Source organism: Branchiostoma belcheri, unplaced genomic scaffold, assembly GCF_001625305.1.
Source record: "Branchiostoma belcheri isolate BF01 breed outbred unplaced genomic scaffold, Haploidv18h27 scaffold32, whole genome shotgun sequence".
Taxonomy (NCBI): Eukaryota; Metazoa; Chordata; class Leptocardii; order Amphioxiformes; family Branchiostomatidae; genus Branchiostoma; species Branchiostoma belcheri.
In genome coordinates this window covers 785,047-803,457 of record NW_017803932.1, presented here as the reverse complement: position 1 = coordinate 803,457, position 18,411 = coordinate 785,047, and the positions used below count along the sequence as shown (strand labels likewise).

Below are 18,411 nucleotides of genomic sequence, written 5' to 3'. Positions count from 1 at the left end.
CTCAATTAAGCAGTGAACATCATCAAATGGCATAAAAATTTTGACGAAAATAATCACAATGATAAACAATAGAATGATAATGTAAAATGTACCTTTTCATTCAGGAGGCAATGGAAGATCAAAATAAACAGACCCTGGAGTAAAATACATGTAGTAGGACGGTGTCACTCAACTTGTCAAAGTACAAAAGGAAAAGAAAAGAAAACAACAGAAAGCGAAAAAGTTTGGACATTTAGTGTTTACGTATATCAGTGTAACGTAAATATTTAGCTTTCTAACCTGCGTTAAAGAAGCAAATATATTTGACAGTAACGCTGAGGAAAGGAGCAGCAAACCTTAGGTCAGAAGACGCTTACTTACCTGTAAGGAGTTGATTATAGCGAAGGCATATGCGAAGACTATGGTCTCTCTATCGATGTACAGCATGCCAATTACCCACGTCACTCCCAAGACACATATAAGGGATAAGGACACTCGGACCCAATGTCTGTAATAAATTATGATACATGATATATATGAGGCATACTGATAAATAAATGATATAGTACTAAGAATGGGACAATCATATAACTTTTTATATAATAATATAGTGATATAATTTATGTGACTGTATTGTGAGCAGTACTGAAAATTAACTTCTTGTTAACAATAATGATCATTAAGGATAAGCTAATCCTACCTAATCTTTTTCCCTCGCGATTCGTCGGATTTTCTCGTCGATCTCTTTGTATGAATGATTTTGAGCGTCATGATTAAGAACCCAATATTCACCTGTTAAAAAAACATAATACTGACGTTAGAACTTTGAAATGTGTTTTACATCTGAGACATTTGTTGATTGTTAGGCTAATATAAAAAAACCTTCATTTTTCTACGTGAGAAATAAGAAATTTATTTTTGAACTCTAGGATGAATCCTATAGTCATTGCTCCATTAATCAAAGTCATATTTGTTATGAAGTGTTAGAGAAAGAAAACCAAAAAACAAAGCACAAAAAGGAAACAAGCATAACGAGACTATTCTGACAACCAGAAAACGATCAAGATCTTGCACGGATGTGCGTATCCGCACAGCGAGAAATATTGAATACAACATTTAAAATATAGTTCATTACATGTAAATCCAGCTTACCAATATGATAAAAAGCATCGGGCCCACAAAGCTAAATATGAAGTAGTTCTTCACATCAAGCCAGCAGCTAAAAAATATAAAGGGTAAGGCGAAGAAAAAGGTGAAATGACAAAACATACTTAGGCGTGCAAATAAAACCAAAATAGGGTCTGTAAATTAATCAACCAAGTTGTAACCAAGCAGCCATTCAGCTAACCAACCAATCAACTAACCAACCAACCAACGAACCAACCGATTAAACATTAAATGAAGAATCAATCAATCAAAGGCTTCTATAAAAATAACTTAATGAGACTAGATCGTTAGAAGTTAGATATTACTATTTTTCTGTGACGTATCCATCCAGCTTCGAATTCATCAAGTAATTGATTGTCACTGAAATCGCCACCACCACGCCAGGTGCCCCTGTTGAGAACGTACAAACAGTTATTAAAGTGAAGAAGAGGAAGTAAGTACCTACTTATTGTAATAAGTATAAGGTAATAGGCAGTGTTCCTTAGAATTGCAGCCTCATATTTCAGTCACAACTCTATGGCTGTCTTGGCTACTGCCACATAGCATCATATCCTTAAAAGTGGCCTGGCAATGGCTATGGTGCTGTTTGGAATAATCTGCTATACATGTGAATGATCTACTCACTTCAAACAGGTCTATGCGCATACTATATGTCGTATTCGAAGGTCTTTAGTGGTTTATTTATCTGGGATACATGTAAAGCTTATCACTTACAAGAGCGTTAGAAAACTTACCGTAACCAATGAGGTAGTAGTAGACCATCCGGGAACTCTTTAAGTTGAAGACCCGGACAAGCATGACGTACAGCTCTATCCCTTCCACACACATCCAGGCAAAAACAGTCAGGAACAGATAGTGGAGAGCGATGGCGATTCCAGTACAGACATCCTGTGGGGTTAGAATTACAGGGCCGTCGGTAGAATACAGATTTGTAACGTTTGATCCAAACACAAAGAATATCCTGACAAAGAGATTTCGTACAAAGAGCGTACAACAAAACTGAAATTATAGGTCTGCCTTTCTAATGGAATTCTTCAGTCTATCTCGTATACTACGCATACTTGAATGTGTCGTACCTTGTTCTGCGTTTTGTCGACTGCAGCCAGGAAGACCACCTCAGCAACCAGCAGACAGACACACAAGTTTGCAAGAATGATGGTGCGGGGACAACGGACTCGTCTGAAACAAGATGGCGGCCATGCGTTGGGTGAATGGGGCTGCTTGATACTGAATTTGGTAACATTTCAAAGTGTGAGTAAAGGAGACATTGCCCCGACGGCAGGACAGACTGCTATGGGACCGGTGAGGTGAGGAGGAGGAAAAATTATGAACCCTCACCTGCTTCCCAGGAAGACAAAGATGCAGAAGATAAGACAGAAGATGGAGATGATACATCCGATGTAGGTGATGACATGAAGAGCAAATTCATCCTGGAAAATGTAAACATCACTTGATCTTAACATGAAAATTTACATCAATTGTTTTTGACATTAAGTCTTTCATTCGTAAATGGGTGTTGATGATGATAACCAATAATTTACTTTTTTCAAAAAACATATCTGAATTGCTGATTGCAATATTTGCAATCAACACAATACTGATACTTACTATACTCCCTAAACGAGTATCACAATAGTTGTGCCTACATAGGAATCGTGGCACATTCTTGTGGTAGAACAAATAAATTCAGAAAGATGAGGAGGCCTAGGCACCATGGTTACTCAGCTTTTCCAGGTAGGCGTAACGTTGCCGTCACAGTTGACATAGAAGAAACGATATTTGGAAAATTGAATTCTTCAAATTTCAATGTAGCAATACGCCTTACAAATTTACCTCATGTCCTATTACGTCCACCAGGATGGCAAAGTTGGTGAGATGGTTACATTCACAGATGGTGTGGTTATCATCACTCACTCTCGCCGTACAGCCCTCTGTAGACCAGTTTCTTCGACAACAAACACAGTACTTGGTTAATAACAGTCATTATCGGGCGTTCGAATTGTTTTCATACTTGTTTAAAGCCTTTGTACAGTTAACTGAGTGACACTATGCATATTTTTTTGTCTTCGTTAAAAAAGGATATACAATACATAGATCTATAACTTACCCACGGGATTGGTCCCAGAAGGAACAAGAAGATGTAGATAGATTGACTGTCTGCAAAATAAGAGACCATAAAAGGTGATGAGCTATAATTCAATAAAAAAACTTTCAAGCAGCTAATAATGTTGAAAGGAAATTGTTGGCATTGACTCAATGTAGACCATTGTTGCACACACGAATTTTATACGTACCTCATCTTGTTTTGTATGTCCCAAAGTGATGGTAACATTACCACCAAGTTCAGCCTCAGTAGAAGAGCTGTTCACAAGGGTTGCCGATATGACACGAGAATTGACTATTTTCTCCCCCGGTCTGGTGTTGAAGTAATCCCCTAACGTGTTGTACAGGGCCACCACGACTTGTCGGTCCACTGGTGGGAGTGTGATTCTGTCGATCACTTCGGACCAATGGGAGGAATTTCCAACCTTCGTTAGGTTGGGATAGGTGGCGTTACCAGTTGTTGGGGGGACAATGTCCATCACTAGAAAGAAGATTAACACAAAAAGATTTGATTATAGTCTTGCGATGTTCCAATTGTCTTTAGACCTACGTATACCGTCCTTTTAAAAAATGATAATACTACACAAGTCGCAGCAAATGGTTTAAACCTACCGACATTTTCCTCGGAAATTGAGAAGGTTTCACTCGGCACAGTCTTCGCCATCAGTATGCCCGATTTCTCCAAACTGTCGCTGAGACTGGCAGCCAATTGGGGTTTGGCTCCCTATCAGTATGAAAGTTCGTAAGTAACAAAGTAAAAATAAAAAAGAGAACACATCACAAGCTTGGTGTCATAATGAGTTTGAAAAATGGACGAAGACTTACCAAGGGAACGTCGTTCCAGGCTTGTCTGTACTTCTCTTTTAACACGATACTTCCGCACTGTATCATAGCCTGTGAGTAAGGAATCATAACATATTTTGTCACTAAGGCCATTCTTAATTTCATACAAGTGTCATCTAGTCAAGAGAACCGATAGTATTTAATTAATGACTATCTTTTACACACCTGTGTAAAATTAGTGGCTATGCCTCTCCTTTCTTCCTGTGGCACGGTTTGAAGCTGCCGCTCCTGTATCTCCACCAGCGTACTGAGCATGTGGACGATTGTGATGATGTCCCCACTGATGATGATTTTCACGCTGCTAAGCCGATTCAATACCATTGAAATGGCTTCCCCTGCTGGTACACTTTGTTTGAGCTGCAATATAAACACATACACAATAGAATTTTATCAATGGTTGCGGCATTAACTTTCCCTGTAAATGACTTTCAATGTGCGTGGTACAATGCATGTACATACGAGTAGTAGTGACTATGTAGTTTTATGGTCACTGGCCTATACGTAGTGACTACATTGTCTTTCCATCAAGACCGAAAACAACTACAAGAAGAAATGTTTAGCAAATACAGTTAAAAAGTGTATGCTGTTATTAACTGAAATGTAGTACATGAAATGAGGTGCATTTGCTTGGACGGAAGACAGTGTTGCCATACTTACAAAGGTTTGCAGCTCTCTGACCCAAGCTGATGTATTGTTGTTCACATTAGACTGGCCTTGGCAGCTACCGTCACTGCCACAGTTGGAAACAGTTTCAACTGGAGAATAAGTCAGAAGGCCATCTGAAATATCAGTGATGTTTCAAAAGCTGATAATTGATAACCAGATTGATATCATCACTGCTAATAAAGTTGTTTTTCCAGATCTATTGAAATGTACATTATCGATATCACTTATTGTACAAGTATAATCGAATCGCTAATCGCCATGGCCAATTAAACAACTACATTCAATTCAAAATACATACCATCAGTCGTAGCAATTGGTACTGAAGGTGTGGTTGCTTGATCACTGGTGGATCCGTAGGTACCTACAATGAAAAACAATATATAGGTTTACTAGGTTCACTAAATCATACATAGTAGCACTGCAATGGCCTCTACCCTGAAGTATTAAACATGTTCATTTCACACAGAGCAGGTAGACACAAAATCTAACTTACTGCTGGCCGACGTATAACTTGTTGGTGATGTCGGTGTTCGAGTAGTATGTCTTGATGTACCTGTGTCAAAGAAAGATATGCGTTTTGTAAAACTTACTTAGCGATATTGATACTATCACATATATACATATGCATAGTCAGTATCACTTTGATGTTACAGACATATTGACTCATTCTGACTCACTTTTCTCCAAAGTCGATCTTCTTGTTGGTTCTGTTGACGCTGTAGACTCTGAAAAATCACATAAAACAACAGAAAACAATAATTACTTCGAGTTAACTGATGGTTCTCGAAATACCTCCGAGGAAAACAAATGATATTCTCAGTTTGTCTAATGTAATATGTAAACCAGAGTCTGATACAGTTAAAAGTGCAAAATCAACCTCGTCGTACGTCCTTCCTGAAGAAATGGAATACTGAAATCATATCAACATTGTTCGAAAGTGTTAAATAATTGAATAAATTTTGTTAATAAAGAATACGTTTAGAAACGGAGAGCCCGAAAATATGATGAAAAAATTCGAATTGATAAAGATTGTTAAAAAATAACTTACTGTCGCTCAAAGTTGACTGCTCTATAGTTGTTATGGACGTGGTAGTTTGGGGCTCTGCAAACATAAAAAGTTCAATGATGTTAGTCTTGTTTTCTTTCGTTCAGAACAAGTGCAAGAAACAACACTATGATCACATTTGCAGGCCATGGACATGGCGTCTGATAATACCAGACATAGTTCTGTTCTCTCTGTAGAATGAATGAAAGCCAGTTAGAAACAAGACAAACAGTGGAGGAAGATCAGGTCAATGACATAAATGTAGAAGGACTCATTAGTGAGCCATCGCACCAACACCAAGATTTCGGCGTCAGTCAAGTGGAACGAAGTGGTGGGGTCGTGTGGCAGACTGCTCGACTTGGAACCAATAGGTCCCGGGTTCGAGTCCTGACATGCCACTGATCTTGTGCCCTTGGGAAAGGCAATTAACATGACTTTCCTCACTTCGCTCAGGTGAAAATGAGCATTGTATTGTCCCATGTTGGAATATAACAAAAAGTGGAACGAAGTTCGGTTTGTTTAAATTTGAGATAGCACTACTTAATGATTCTTAAAGGTGGCTTTTTCAATTTATTTCTGCTGCAGGTGGTCTGTAATTAGCCTAATTACTGCCCGTCCGGTCATTAACACCCCCCCCCCCAGGGCTGACGAGGATGTCAACTCGCGTGGCACGTTTTGGGACTGGGAGGGAGGAGGTGGTAGGTGGGGAGGGGGGCAAGTTGGGAGCTGGAATCACCTGCAATCAAACGTTAGGCCTCTTCAGGCAGGACTTCAGGGGTGGTGAAAAGAAGTTGCAAAAATGTTTTAGTTGTATTTGATCAGTTTCTATTTGGTTTCATCCTGATAACCTCTCCCCAAACTATTAAACATCCCGCGGGTCGTCTGCCTAGTTATTTAGTGCATGGTAACATGTGATGTGAGGTCAAGCTTGCTCTTATGACTAAATGTATGTCCCAGAATCTGGGTCGCACAAGGCCTACAGTTGTATATGATGTCACGTAGCGTTGGTGATAGACATTACCCCAGAGATTTTGAGGTAAGACGTTGTAATTTAAAGTTTTGTGCCCTTATCAACAGTGACACAAAATGGCAACATAGGCACTGCATTGCGGATCAAATGTACAATTATAAAAAAATAGGCAACTTCGTCAGGTAATTAAAATAGAAGAAACAGAAAGGAACACGCAAATTTCTCTAAGATTCGGGAGGGAATACTGCATCTTGTTACGGAGCAGTAGAACACAGTCCACGATAGACGGTCTGCAGCCAGCGTCATCAGCGGTCTGCTCTGTGCGTCATATCATAATAACAGCCTTCTGAACGCCCTCCCCCGAGGACTTCTGTGTCATCAGTCTGAAACCTAGGTCATTCTGGGTCATGCCTTAGGACAATTTCCTTCAATCACCTATTGTGGTAAAGCATCAAATGCGTACTGCATGCGTACTACTATTTATTCTGCATATATATACATGCAATCCGTCATTTTTCAACTAGATCTACTGATAAATTAAAACAGATGGGGGATTGTATATTGAAGAATGTGGTGTTAGATGTGTGCTAGGTTATTGAAGTTTAAAATTTTTGAAAGGTAGGCATATTCCACAAAATGATAGCCGACAAATTCAGTGTAAATATAGTGCCTGCTTACTCGGTATGGTGGCATCGGCAGGTTGACAGACATTTATCATATGCCACTTTCTTGTAGATGAACACATAACGGAATACTACAAACTATATATAAAGAAATACTGACGTTGGTGGGTTCCCTCAGTTTTCAACACTAGGCAGCCTGTCTCTGTGTGCCCGCCGACTGACGTGCAGATGACTCCCAGTTGAAAGATCAGTGGTCCTAACCGGGATACAGCCGTGGTGTAATTCCACTGAAGATTCAACAAATGAATCTTGTCAATGTTTCAATTGATCATTGTACATTTTCAAAGTCCAAATTCTCAAAACTTTAGTTGCTCATTTATCTCTTATATTGGTTCTACCAAGTCCCACTATTGAACCTGATTTCATATTTGTAGGTTTGGAAAATACAACATGATGTTAAAGTCATAGTTTGTTCTGGGATGACATGGTGTTACCCACAGGCTTTACTCTGTAAAACATTTGCCAATGCATTATAGTAAACGCACAAGACTTACTGTGAAAATGACATTAAAAGAATGACAATGCCACTGCGCTGTCTGTCAAGCTCTGCTTTAGATCTTTCTTTTTTGCAATCGTTACATTTCCAAATAGTTGTAGGATGTGACGCCTACGTGATTATATAATCCATAACGGTCCCCTCACCTTGACAAACCATTGCCTCGTGCAGTTCCCCTCGTTGATCGTGTCCTTGTAGGCGATGGCAAAGATGTCATCATCAACGCCTTGTTCAAGAGAAGACAAGTCCTTCAATTCTCCGCTGTCTAAAAAACCTCTGTGTGTCCACAGAACATGTCCACGCTCCGCAAAAGTCTGGGGAGATCGCCATTTTTGTGATCTGTGAGGTCGGCCAGTCTGTGGTGCTCCAGCCTACCTGTGTAGTCCGACGGTACAGGTACTGTCTGTCGTCTGCAAACGTCCACTGGCAGTCCCCTGTTAAAAGTATTATGAGCGTTTTCAGCTGAATTGATTGTGACTAAGACACTCGCATTCACTGATGGCGTGCTGAGAAGGGTAAACAACTATACAACAACTATACTAATAACGTAGATAAATTAGGGTCTACTAATAACCGACATATAATCTTACAATCATTGTAAGCATACATGTATGAATTAAACTTACCATTTGTAAGAGTAGACCGTGGTTGTGCTGTACTTGTTATGGTTACGTCACTATCTGTTTCCATGGTTTCAGCTGTTGTGATAAACGTACATACATACTTACGTAACTGTAATAACATTTTAAGGTGGTTAAAGTACAGCAAGCAAGATTATTTGTGATATCCTATTTATGTCTATGATGTCGACATATTATTTTACATGGTAAGTTTATTAAACCTGACCTGGAGAATATGGTCATGGCATTTTTCTGGGTCATTGGGTTATCTTTTAAAGTAGCTAATGATTGTGCTACACTTCTACTGTAATGCACTCTTTGATGTACTTAAAGAATATATTTGTACCTACCTATGAGTTTCTCTGTTGTCCTTAATGTCAGACAGTTGGATTTTGTATGCATGGCACCCAGATAGGAAAGTGTGCAAACAACATTTATGTAGATGTCCATCCCATCTAACCGTGTAATATCTGAAGTCACCTCCCACTAAAACAATAGAAAATACAAGCAGTTGGGAGGAGGGTGTTATTTTCCAGTAAGTAATTTACCAATGAATACATAGTCAGCCATAATTCCACCTATGTAAAGACAGCAGAAGTACTGTACCTATCACTACCCCCCGAGCGTGATATGGTCACCGAAGCCTCAGAAATATTGCTAACTATTGACTTCTAAAGAAAAGTATTGTTTTCCATTTCGGCATGTGGAATCTGTCAGAAACTGCGTTATCGCCAAATTAAGCATCAGTACTGGTTGAAATAAACGTCCGCCCGTGTGGTATATGACCGTAAAAAACAGCCAAGGCCACTGTTTCACGTCTAGATTGGGTTAATGAAGCAGGCAATGAAAGGGGACCCGTCAGAGTGAGCAATATTGCAGATAACATGGGAAATTGTAGCAGAGAGACCGCACAGGCACTTTCCTATTCTTCAGTAATGACAAAATGTGGATAGGCACAATGAGTTATCATCTTGGTGGTTTAGCGAGGTTAAGGAGTCATAATCCACAAAGATAGAAGGGTCTTGTTATTTTTAAAGGGTAAGTCACTGGTTGCATTATAACACTGTAGTTTACGGAGATTATGGAGAAGTATGCCTATTGTACACATGCATGTATTTTTGAGTCAGTTTCAAATTCAGGCCATATTGACACACGGCATAGTTTTTCGGTAATTTACGTACGGTCTTAGATTTTTAGGCTGTGTCAGCAAAGTGGCAAAAAGTCAGCCAAGGACACGGTGGCTCAGCCAAACTGATATCTAGATAAGAATCAGTCCATTGTGTACGTAGGTATTTCCCCAAATTCTCAAACATGATTGACAAATGATCATCAAAATACAAATAAACGAATCTTGATGTTGCACAATTAGGGACTGTTTGTGTAACATGATCATACTATGGGGAGGGGCGGGAGGCTCGAGTCGTCTTGTGTGCCGAACGACGTTAACCATGTAATTGGTTAGCATTAAAGGTTTGAATAGGACTTGAAGTGGAATGAAAGGCTGTGTTGTTAAGCACAATTAAGATTCAGATTGTTATCAGATAATTAGTGTGACTATAAACCGAAGATCAAAGAGAGTCATGCGACAACAGCGCGTAGTCCCCAGTTCAAACTTCAGACCTTGGGGCACCTTGAATAGTAGACACTAAATGTGCCAGTATGCATCAAGAATGCACGTCAAATACATAGCTCTGATATCAATGCTTAGATCTTGAAAATATTCGTCTCTTGACTCGTGACTGTTGATATGATGCCAAGTCTACCCGTATCTGAGATCTCCTTCCAGTGACAGTAACTCGTCAAAACTGAATACCTCTATTGTCCTTGCTCACGTAGTTGCCACATTACTGCCGCCAGGCTCCGAATGGTCACATGAAGAGATTCGTGAACAGATAAAGGAAAACCGGTGCAATCATCAGAATCCATAAAGAGTACATCAGTACAATGAAGATCTGTCGTCGCTATACATGCCATGATAATGTCATGTCAAATTCTTTGGTACTGTGCTCTTGTTTTACGTTTGTACACAGATACACAATTGTTTATGATTTGTCCCCTGAAATGTATCAGCGGAAGCGGCCAATTGTTGGACAAATAATGACGCACATTTCCTTCGTCTAATAGCCTGTCACACCTTAGCGACTACGTCCTGCAAGTATGCCAGTAACATCCGGAATACAAAAATACGTCCGCCCGGCATGGAGATTGCAATGTCAGTACCAAGGACGGATTTCGATAATCAAATTGTCGTTGTGGCATGGCATTTTACACCACGTATATACATGTACACTCACCTGAATAAACCACTCCCTGTGGCAATGCTGTGCTCGTCCGTTTTCTTCGTGAGCTATGGTGAAGGCGCTGTCCGAAACGCCATGACCAAGTGATGACAAGTCCTTCCATTGCCTGTCCTGTAGGAACTTCTGGGACGTGATGAAGCATTTCCACCCCCAGCATGTTTCCGGAGAGACCACAGGCCAGTCCTGGTCAGGCCAGTGTATCTGACTCGTCCGGCGGTACAGGTACTGTTCATGGTCTGCAAGTGTCCATCTACACTCTGTAACAACGGTATGAAGATAAGATTTTTCAGAAAAGAAACTGTATCTGTCATACCTGTTTTTAAATCAACTGCTTCGTCTTATAGCAAACTACGTACCGAAGTGGCTTCAAAGAATGGGGATGTATAGGCAATGCTACTTACGTTTCAGGTTCTTAGCGTGGACAGTGAAACAAATGAAACAACTGTCAGTCTTGGAAAGCATTTATTCAAATTTAGCTGAAGTCGACTGGAATCTGTACTGAAAATGAGGTGACGGCTCACTTAATGGATGGTAAAGGCTACGAGAAGCGTTTGAATTTTCCACTGCCTCACCAAGGAATACGAGGCAAAATTCAAATTTCGGGGGCAAAAAGTCATTAAGTCTCTTTCAAGGTCCACCTAAACCCAAATATTTGTGGTCATTTAATGATCTCGTATATGACGCCATTTTGAAAATTACCAACGTTAGGTGGGAGAGTGAGGAGAAAATCATGAACAGTGCAGCTGCGACCTGAGGTGTGCGGGTCACTTTTAGGGTTCACCTACCCACTTGGTTTCGTTAGTATCATATATACCTGAATAGATGTGATTAAAATGCAAATGGATCCCACATCAAAACATTTTGAAAATGTCTCGATAGATTTTATAGCTTGAGGAGCACAAGAAACGACCCGCACAGCCTTGATCAGGGAGGTTGGAACAAACCTAAGCAGTGCTCTGATCTCCTTCCCTACCCGTGATTTTCTTGCTTCTTATACCTACTGATTTTCAAAAGGCGTCGTCTGTAAACTAATGATCGTAATGATGGAGTTTTGGTGGACCTTGAATAGAGGCTTTGTACGTTATAATTATGCCACAAAATTTGACTTGTGTCCCCTGTTTCTGGGTGAGACCGTCGACTTTCTTAGCGCCCGTCGTATTGTCACGAGACTGTTATCTTTATGAGTAGTTGCTATTGCTTTGATTTCTGCTTACCGCTGCTGGTGTTGTTTCCTCCCGATCCTGTTACTCCCTTTGCTTTGACGAAAAGACAGACAGACAGGAGAAAAACAGCGACCCTCTCTGCTGTAGCCATGTCCATGAGTCACCAAGTAATCCAAGGTTGCACGTCTTCGCTGGCAGCGAGCGTTCCTTCCGATCTACCTTGTCTTCTTTCGTCCGACAAGACCGTGTTGAAGATGCAGTTACAAGTATCCAAGATGCACCTACGTACAACACTCTTATCGGCAGATTTTGCAGAGTTTCTGTTGAACATGCCCTCCTTAGATCATGCAACAAGAAATCTTACATGGCGATTAACTAGTCCATTCACCGGTAGTGACTTGTAAGCCAACAGGTCCGACCAGATGTCATCGCACGCGAGATTCAGAGAGACAGTAGCCGCGGGCAAGCCGTGCTCCAAATCAGAGCCAAGCACACTGCCAGCTCTGTGCGTGATCGTCACTGAGTCCATGGAAGTACAACGATCTCCAGTCCTAATGTACTGTCTGTATTATCATGGTGGGTCAAGTCGCACCTCATGTGGCAAGTGATGGTTAACTTTTGCCACGTTACTAACCCTTTCCTCGTGGAGGTCGAAAATATAAAATGAATCTTTTCTCTATAAAAGCCACTACAAGAAACTGTCTAACTTGCAAACTCTTTCCACTTAACAATTTTGCACAATTTTTAATGAGAAAAAGAGCATACTTGACTGCAGTGGACACAGAATCCGAGGACGTCGTGCTCAGTGAATCAGAATCTATGTCCGGTGACCTTAATATCAGTAGTAATTATGTAAAAATAACCACTAATGCCTCCAATCTTGCTTCAGTGAGTCTAACAACTTGAAACTTTGTGCCAGAACTTAAAAGTTAAACCGATTAGTACGATAAAATTGATATACAAAAGGTTCTTTATTCTTCACTGTTTTAAGTCTATCACCTAAAGGGCCTCGGTGCTGTTTCCGATACCGGTGCATTAGGAACAGATATGATTCAATCTTAATATCTTCTTCTGTGTATCCATTATTGTGCTGTCTTGTGCATCTTTATGTCAACGCCAATGTATGTTTGTACCTGGTTAATTTACGGTGTAACAACAGTTCTACTGACATCCTCTGCCGAGGATCGCCGTCAGACAGTTGTCCATGGCGCACGCAACATTTGCATACTCCGCTGCACGCTTTATTCCTACAGAGCTGTGATGTCAGTGTTTCTAGTTTTTACATCACAGCGTGGCCCAATGCGTCATGTTTTATTCTACACCATTGATTCTGCAATATCTAGTTTCTCTCTCTCTCTCTCTCTCTCTCTCTTCTCTCTCTCTCTCTCTCTCTCTCTCTCTCCTCCTCTCTCTCTCCCACCACTCTCTCTCTCTCTCTCTCTCTCTCACTCTCATAATTGATTTGCCATTGCCCTCGTTAGGTCTAAGTTAGGTGAATAGATGTCTACTCTTGAAATATGGTCTATCAATACATGACAAAAGTCGCATTTCATTAAAACTACCACTTTATTCGCAATCTAGACCGATTGAAATGCTGATGGATGGATGAATAATTCTATATGATTGAACTATATATCTTGATAAAATTCTTCGCTAGCAAGTGGAGGGAATGACCTCTTGTCTTGTTACTGGCATAGATGCACTAAATATCAGAACTTTAGATTCTCCGAAACCCAGTACAATAATTTATCTGTTTGCAATACAGCTGTCATTATAATAGGCCAACTATTCAGCTGACGAAAATATCCTCAATATATTAGCCTATTTCAATGTACAACAATAAACATGCAAGTTGTTGTGCATTATACATGATGCTAATTAGGACCCGCTTGTGCCAATATTATCCTTTATAAATGTATGTTATCTCATGTCATTTTTTATTGTCAAGATACACCACACTTTACACACACACACACACACACACACACACACACACACACACACACACACACACGTGACATACCAACATACACTACTGTCATGTCATTGTCAATGAAACTAAACCATTAATCTACTTGCATGTAAGGCAATTTCTCATGTGCCTAAATCCTGGTCAAAATAATGAAAGCCGTATACATATATTGCTTAATATGTCATCATACTAGTAGCTTGGAGCTTTCTATACGGTGGTCGACAGTGATTTACCAACTCATAATGTGTGTGGCCTTCAACATCTAGGTCACATGACTACCCTTTTCAGCACTAAAGAAAGATGGCGGATGCCGTGTGAAATCTACTCTCTACCTGATCTTTTTTAGCCGTAAGAATTGGTCTTTAATATGTATCATGTTACAATGTCCCATTGGCAGCAACTTTGGGTGGGCCTTTCTGAGAGCCTTTGAAATTGAACACCATTGAGGTTGATGGGGAAGGTTCTTGATCATCTTCATGTTGATAGCCACCGTTAACGTTACTGTTGATAAGAAAGCAAAAGAAAAGTTTGAGATATTGTTCACATGCATGGCGACATGTTATATCTTAAGCGGCATTGTAGCCATGCGTGCTTTCCATATGTCATGCATGCATATGTAGACACTTTGCTGAGCTGCAAGCAATTAGGTTTTGAGATTGACTTCTTCTTTTTTTACCTTTTCAGGGCTATCGGCCTTTCCGTTGTCCCTGATTTCTGATCGGCCCTGTTGATTGATTTTGTTGATGGTTTTATAAACGACTTCCCATCCCTACGGAGGGGGCTCCCTACGGTGCCGATACTGGTTGTCTCTGTACCTCTTCTAGCAGCGCTTCTAGAGCTAAAGCTGCCCTGTGTACGGAGAAGGCAATACCCATTGAGGAACAATGTTACCTTAGTGTAAAATACTCAGCACCTGTCGTCATAATGTCTGTCTTTTCAGCGCACGTGCTTATGCTGCAAAATGTCTTTAATTCCAACCTTCAGTCCTTGTATGCACTTTGTTCTAATGTATCCCTCTTTTTTATCATATCATTTTATCAGCCCTCATGCTACTTGCAGGAAAAAAAAGAATTACATGGTTGTTTACATGACATACAGACTCATAAACACTTCGCGGGATATATTGCTTACTAGTATCACAGCGTATTCAGCATGTGGTGTTTAACATGTACATGCATTTCTTTGTTGTGTTTAACATGTACATGTATTTCTTTCTTAATGATGTACATGTATTTCTTTCTTAATGATGTACATGTATTTCTTTCTTAATGATGTACATGTATTTCTTTCTTAATGTATGAAATTTAGATTAACATTTATTTGCTGCACTGACATTGTTGCTAGTATGACTATGGTTGCAGATCAAACAACACTTCACAATCCAACCCAAGTTAACTACATGTCTGCAAAATATGTAAGATTTAGTATTAATTTCTCTCAGCAATGAGGCACTCACCAGTAACTCTCGGAAGGTTGTGCCGGTTGGTCGTCTCCGCTGTATTTTACTCTTCTTAGGGAAGCAGTAGCGCTGTATCTCCTTCTGCACCTGCACGGTACAAATCGATGTTCTTCTTCAAACGTTTTGCCTGACAATAACTACTTGATGAACTTGATGAGATATAAACCTGTTGATCGTGAAATCTCAGCAGATGTCACCTAAAGGTAGTGGATGCTAACTGAAACGCCTGACCGTTTCAAAAATCATATCAAATTGCTAGAGTAACTGTTTTTGGCGTACTTGATGAGCTACTGATAACGAGAGATTTGTACTGAATTGTATTAAAAATCGGGTTGTTCAACATCGATAATATTCAAAATAATTACCTTTTCGTTCTTCAGGCAGTGGAAGATGAAAATGAATAAACCCTGAAATTGAAAAGAATCGTGGATTATACAGACGACAGTCGACGTCTAATCTTACGAAGATGAGATACCATATTGTAAAGTTGTGGGAGGAATACTCGTACAATGTACAATATTCTGAATAATAAGTCTATAATACTACCTTATAATAGGAAACAAAAAGTACAAAGGAAAGACAAATGAATCTAATACATGCACGTGTGACAATTATAGTACAATTTACGTACTTGGAATGAATTGGCGATGGTGAAGAAGTAGGCAAATACGACCGTCTCACGACTGATGTACAACACACCCAGGAGCCAGGTCAAACCCAGGAGACAGATCAGAGTCACGGACACGCGGATCCAAAACCTAGGAAATGATGAACATCTCAAAGGAAGCCTTATGGTACATAGGATGGCGTGTATGATCAAGATTAAGGTATACCCATTCAAGTCAACAGCTACCGTCGAAGGAGAATGTCAATGATGTTAAAGGCATATTATAATGTTTATTCTACATTTCTAAGACCCAAGTCAAAATGTTACTTGAATTCATTCATGGTATGAACCACGAACAAAGATGATGTCATTCAAGATTGGAGGCTCGTATTTACATGTACACTTATTGCAGTATCAGACTACACTGAATGTTGACAAAGTTTGCATGGTTCGTGTGACTCGTGTCATGACGTTGTTCACCTGAACTTCTTCCCCCGCCCTTGTTCGGACCTCTTGTCGGTGTTGGTGTTGGTTAGCTCTCTGTTGGTTCTCTGGACGTACACTAGCCTCAAGGTCATGATCAAGAACCCAAGGTTCACCTAATTTTGATCAAGATCATAAGATATGTGAAATAGGTATCTATGAAAGTGATTTACGTTACTGATTTGCAACCAAACTGCAAAGTATATGACTGTAGCTACTTGTATCGATGCTTTTTAGATGTTAAGATTGGGAGGAACAGTTGCAGGTCATATAACGCTCACCAATATCATGAACAGCATCGGGCCCACAAAGCTCCAGATGAAGCCATGTTTCTTCCACGACAACCAGCAACTGGAGAAATAATGGGATTTTTTAACGAGGTAGAGAAATAGACAATGAGGTATTGATATTCAATCATCGTTTTCAGCAATCGCACATTACAATTAAAAACAAGTAAAAATACCCTCAAAGAAATGCCATGACATTTATGCATGCCGAACAGCGTGTTTTACATTATGTCTAGGATAAAGTTTTGCCCTTTCTATTCAATGATATACTTACTATCTTTGCGTGCCATATCCATTCAAGTCCATTATATCATTGACTCCCACTGAAATGAGTACCACCACAGCTGGAACCCCTGAAAGAAAAGAAAATTTCCTAACGTTGCCATTAATGTTAGCTTAAGGTGATGATGGTCTTTATCACTAACTTTTGATGACCACAGTCCACAGGTTTACCTAAAAGAACAGTGTCTATAAACATGTAATGATGTTGACAAGGTATGTTTCGTACCGTAGCCTATGAGGTGGTAGTAGTAGACTCTCTTGTTCTGGAGGTTGAAGATCTGGACAAGTAACGCGTACAGCTCCATTCCCTCAACACACATCCAGGCAAACGCGGCCAGAAACAGGTAGTGAAGAATTATGGCGACTACCTTGCAGGCATCCTGTGTAAAAACGTTTGATTGATCAATTATTATATGATTTCTCATTATTTTGTAAGACTATTAGTATATGCCAAAGTACATCCAATCCTGTAATCTACTGTTACGTACTGTTGTCTAAGGTTAAAGTTTAAACTGCCACACTTATACAAATAATTGTATAAACTTACACAAATAATTCTTCTTTGCAACGTTTCCACTTGACCTCTGAACCTACCCATAATCCCCTGCGGTATAGGCACTGATAGATCGCATATTGTAGTATTGCGTAATGGTGCTAGGCTATCGGTATTTTACAGGCATCTGAAAAAGGATTACAAGACCAGAAACCCAACGGCATAATAATCAAAATCTTCATTACTTGAAATAATGCCCGTACCTTATTTTTCGTTTTGTCCACCGCAGCCAAAAAGATAATCTCGGCAAGCAACAGACAAATGCACAAATTTGCATGGACGATGGTTCGTGGACAACGGACTCGTCTGAAACAAGATGGCGGCTATAAGTATTATGTTACCAGTATATGATGATTAAAAAAGTCATTTATCAAGAGAAAAGGCCATTTCAAATATTAGTGTCATGCAAAAAGGAATTATCAAACGTACTTGCTTCCCAGAAAGACACAAATACAGATGATGAAACAGACGATAGAGATGCCACAGCCGATCCAGGTAATAACGTGAAGAGCAAATTCATCCTGACAAAAATGTCAAATGTTAGCTGGCAATTTCGAATAAAAGTTCATTCAAAGAAATCTATGCTTTTATATCTGTTAACGTTGGAGCACGTATGCATTTATTTTCTTCTTCAATTATTTAAGAAACGAACGTGGTGGACAATGATAGACTACCTTTTGTTTTTGGGACACCAAAGTGTTACCAAAACGTTTAAACTACAATATTACTCGTA

The 18,411-nt window shown here is 39.8% G+C and overlaps 1 pseudogene; it reads right to left on the bottom strand.

Annotated features, from left to right (window-relative positions):
* Positions 1–679: 679 nt before the first annotated feature.
* Positions 680–18,411, bottom strand: part of LOC109474785 — a 28,208-nt pseudogene continuing 10,476 nt past the window's right edge.